This window comes from Bidens hawaiensis, unplaced genomic scaffold (genome assembly GCF_021521415.1).
Source record: "Bidens hawaiensis isolate Kalapana, Puna unplaced genomic scaffold, B.hawaiensis_p1.1 tig00014897_1, whole genome shotgun sequence".
Lineage (NCBI taxonomy): Eukaryota > Viridiplantae > Streptophyta > Magnoliopsida > Asterales > Asteraceae > Bidens > Bidens hawaiensis.
The window spans coordinates 292,332-297,249 of record NW_027492317.1 but is presented as its reverse complement, the minus strand read 5'-3'; the positions used below and the strand labels follow the sequence as shown (position 1 = coordinate 297,249).

General features: G+C 41.8%; 1 pseudogene; it reads right to left on the bottom strand.

Moving 5' to 3' along the window:
• Positions 1–298: 298 nt before the first annotated feature.
• Positions 299–4,093, bottom strand: LOC143547954 (uncharacterized; annotated as a pseudogene).
• Positions 4,094–4,918: the final 825 nt, after the last annotated feature.

Here is a 4,918-nt window from a genome sequence, read left to right as displayed (position 1 = left end):
ACCACAGTGACAGTCTGTGGCATTAAAGTATTAAACTCCAAGAATTTGACTGTTTCGACCGCAATTCAATGCCAAATAAGTTTTGTCACAGTGACAGCTATGATATCCCCAATATTATATTATCAACCTATTATAAAAATAAATAATATTTTGTAGGGTAGAGCGCATAATTATTATAAAAAAAATGAATTGTGATTATTATTCATTAACGGCTCTATTGTCAGACCCACCACTGACCACCATGTTACCTTCTTAAACATATGGTCCACGTCGGACTCAATGTACAAAAATAAAAACTAAAACACACCCACAATTAATAAAACTTAAACCCCTAAAATGAAATATTTTAAAAAACTACAATTACTACAATCAAATTCAAAATCAATGTCTAAACAAAACAAAACAAACTCGGGTTATTTTGAGGTCAATGTGGGTTCTTATTCGGATCTACACAGGAGACGGCTGCGAGGTGGGGTCCGCTGATGACGGGATGTCCGGCCCGACCCGACACCCTTCGAGCATAAACACAATATCGGCCATCATGGGCCGGTCATGCGGGTCGGGCGCGGTGCAAAGCAGCCCGACTTTAACAGCTAGCAAAAACTCCTCCCATTCGGATGATTCCGGGTCTAATTCGAGTAGCCCGGGTTCCAAAAGCTCGGAAACTTGACCTCTTTGCAACTGTCGTTTAACCCATTTCACAATGTCTTCGTCTTGTGTGAACATCACCGGCTTCTTACCCGTTAACAACTCCAATAAAACGATCCTGAAGCTGTAGACATCTGATTCTTTTGTGACCTCACCGGTTAATATTGCTTCGGGTGACACGTAGCCCAATGTCCCGACTGAACTGGAGCTAGATTCGGGTGATCGGGTGGTGGCGAGTGGGGTTAGCCCGAATTCAGACATGTGGGCTTCAAAATCCGCATCGAACAGTACATTTTGTGGCTTGACGTCACCGTGAACCATGGAGGTTGAATGAAGAAAAGCGAGCCCACGGGCTATACCAAGGGCGATTAAGTGCCTCATGGGCTAGTTCAAAACATGCCCGTCTTGGTGCGATGCTTCTTGAAGCAGTGTTGCAAGGTTTCCGTTCGGCATGTAGTCATACACGAGTAACCGAAGATCAGGTGGGCCCGCGTAGTACCCACGAAGAACGGTCAAGTTTCGGTGTCTAACCATCCCGAGCAATTCCGCTTCTTTCTTAAACACGTTCTCTTCAAGTAACCCGTTTTGAAGCCTCGAATCGATAACACCATTCCGTCATTGTAACATGCTTTAAAGATCAACCCGAATCGGGTTCGGCTCAAAACGTTTTCTTCATCAAACTGTCGGGTTGCTTCTAACGTTTCGGCTAGAGTGATCTTGTTATTGAACATAACAAGCTTCGGACCGCCGTTTTCACCACTGCTTCGAGTCCCCGAGCTTCATTGCGGGCTCGTTTTCTTCTTTTCGCCTGATTTCGACTTTTCTTGAATCCGTTTTCGCCATCGGAATAGACTGTATGTGTAGAAGCAACAACATATAGACATGAAAATCGCACCCGCAGCTGCTACAATAATCAACCAAATCATTCTTTTTCTACTACCACTAGTTGTCCCTTTGCATTTTTTATCCAATGGCTTTCCACATAAACCGGTATTACCCGCATAAACCGATTCATTGTTGAATCTAGACCCCAACGCCTCCGGAATTGGACCTTCGAGATCATGTTTGAGACATTAAAATACATCAAGCTCGAAACTGCTGTAAGATTCTCCGGAATCTCACCAGTCAACTCATTTGAACTGAGATCAAGTGAAGTAAGGTTAGACAGACGGGATAACGAATCCGGGATGTTTCCGGAAAGATGGTTCGAGTTTAGAACAATGGAGTTCAGTGACGGAATGCCAGAAAGTTGCGGTGGGATTTCACCAAAAAGATTATTATTACTCAAATCAAGTTCGGTCAAATGGGAAAGACGCGAAACATCAGCAGGGATTTCGGAACTCAAACTGTTCGAACCCAAATCGAGAACCTGAAGAGCGGAACAATTACCAATCTCGGGTGGAATGCCGCCGGAGACTTTATTATTCGATAACGACGGAACAACCAACGACTTCAAAAAAACAAAAGTCGCAGGAACGTGACCCGAAAACAAATTCGAAGACAGGTTCAAGTACCGCAGCCCTAACAAGCTGCTGAAACCTTCCGGGACATCACCCGAAAACGAATTCTCTTGTAAAGCCACCAGTTGAAGATTAGGCAAACCGAATAGCTCAACCGGCAACTCTCCGGTGAGTTTCTGTTTACTCAAATCAAGAGAAGTCAACTTATACAAACTCCCAATGCTACCCGGAATGTTTCCCGAAAACGCGTTCCCACTCAAGTTTAAAACCGATAACGCTTTCAGATTCCCAATACTCACCGGAATCTCACCCGAAAACATGTTACCTTCAAGATCGAGTATCGTAAGATTACTCATTGACAACAAATCTTCCGGTAACCTTCCGGTGAGATTATTATCTCTCAAACTCAAAGTTTCAAGCTGTGTAAGTTTACTAAAAGTTACAGGAATACTACCATTAAACTTATTACCACCCAAATATAACATCTTAAGCCCAATTAACTCACTTAAAAACTTCGGAATCTCACCGGAAAACAAATTACCTTCAAGATTCAAAACCCTTAAATCACTTAAACCCTTAATTTCACTAGGAAACAAACCGGTTAAACTATTATTACCCAGTTTCAACTCTTCCAATCTCTTCAATTTACCAATCCCACTAGGGATTTCACCAGACAAATAGTTACCGGAAACATCCAACGCCGTTAATGTGGGTAAATTAGTAACCCACAAAGGAAAGTTACCGTGAATATTATTATTTTGAAGAACCAAAACTTGTAACACACTGAGACAATTACCAGACGGTGGGATAATAATATCCGTGAAGGTATTAAACCCTAACTGGATATTCTTAACCGAAGTGTTGTTACAAAACAATGCCGCCGGAATTACGCCGGTGAGATTATTGTGAGAGAGTGAGATTGTTTGAAGGTTGGGTAACGAAGCTAACCCTGCCGGAATTACACCGCCGATTGAGTTTCCGTCGGCGGTGAAATGGGTAAGTGAAACCCAGTTGGCTAATGCTGAAGGTAATGTTCCTTGTAAGTTGTTGTGATCCAGTGAGATGAATTGAAGGTTTTGTAAAGTACCGTACGTCGCCGGAATTACGCCGGTGAAGTGGTTGTGTGAAAAGTTTACGACTTGCAGGTCCGGTGAGTCGGATAGGTTGGTGGGTAACTCGCCGGAGAGTGAATTGGACGATAAGTCGATGTACCGGAGAGTTGCCGGAAAACGTTTGGGTGACTCGCCGGAGATTTTATTTCCGGCGACGTTGAATATTAATAAATCTTTCATGTTTAGAATCTCCGGCGGAATCTCGCCGGAGAAAGAGTTAAACTGAAGAAACACGTATTGTAAAAGATCACATTTTGATAGAGTAAAAGGAATACTCCCGTTGAAATTATTTGACCGGAGGCTTAACCTACGCAGCATGCGTAGATCACCGAGTTTTGTAGACACTACGCCTTGTAGCTGCAGACGTGGCAGACGGAGGTCGGTGACGTGGCCGCCGGAGCAGCCGACGCCGCGCCAGTCGCATGGAACCGATGGAGTTGACCGGTTCCACCCGGTCAACGCACCCAACGGGTCATAAACTTTAGCCTTGAAATCGGAGAGTGCATCGATCTCGGTTTCAGATACACGGTCGGCGCATGTTAGCAGACTGGAAGATAGAATAATAATAAGAAGGGCGTAGGTTAGCAAGGTGGGCATGAACGGCGGTGGGAGTTGAAGTGAAATGTGAAGTGAAGTGGGGTTAAGTTTAAGGAAGTGTAACGGAAGGGGACATGAAAGCGTAGGATAGCCGGAGGGTTGGGAAAGAAAGGAAGAATGGCGACCAATGTTGTACTTTACGAGTAATTTGCGCCACTGTGCGCATTGCCCACCTTTTGTTTTACAAGAACCCAAAGACACTGAAATGATATCATATAAAGACACTTTGATTCCCCTGGCTCAACAACTCATTTTCTATCTCCCACACTTGTTTTCAGATATTTGAATATTATTATTGATTTATTTCTAGGCGTTTTGTGTTCATCATGTTTATGTTTTATGACTAGCTAGGAATTTACCAGGCGTGTTGTATCTCGAGTGTTAAGATGACAAGTCGAGGTGAATTCGATTGATTTTTTATGATACCAGAACTAAAACAAAAATGGCAGTTGATCGGTTTTCGTTATGGTGGTATTGGAACTAAAACAAAAGGCAATAACTTTATGCAAATTTGGTCGGTTTCTTTTTTGTTCGTTACGGTACCAGAACTAAAATAAAATATAAAAAAAAATTGGCTTCCCGTCGGTTTTCGTTACGTTGGTTATGGTACCGGAACTAAAACAAAAAAAAAACGAAATGGCATCAAAACCCTAGCATTGTCAGTCCCGGACGTTGATGCAATGAGTTTACACGAATTCAGTTTGTTTATGTTACGTAAACAAAAACTAACATTAGGTATGTTCTCATTACGTTTGCTAGGTTGTCTATACTAAAAAAGAAAATCAAAATTGTTTGGACAGGTTTCATGTCGTCACTTGGTTAGCGCACCAAACTTCTTTTTTATATATATATATAATAGTTGTAAATTGTATTTTTAATCTATTAATTTTGACTTTTAATAAAAGATTTTGGGAGCATTTAGTTTGAAAATTAAAACGTACCTTCACGTCGTATGGTAATTATAGATTTGTTGAAGCATGGAATTAAAGTTTAAAATATATACGAGTAATGAATCATTATGGTGGCACTTTTAAGGGGTGGTGGCTTGAAAGTTTAAATGTTGGGTGTAATGTTTGGTCTTGGTTGATTTGATATTTTAGG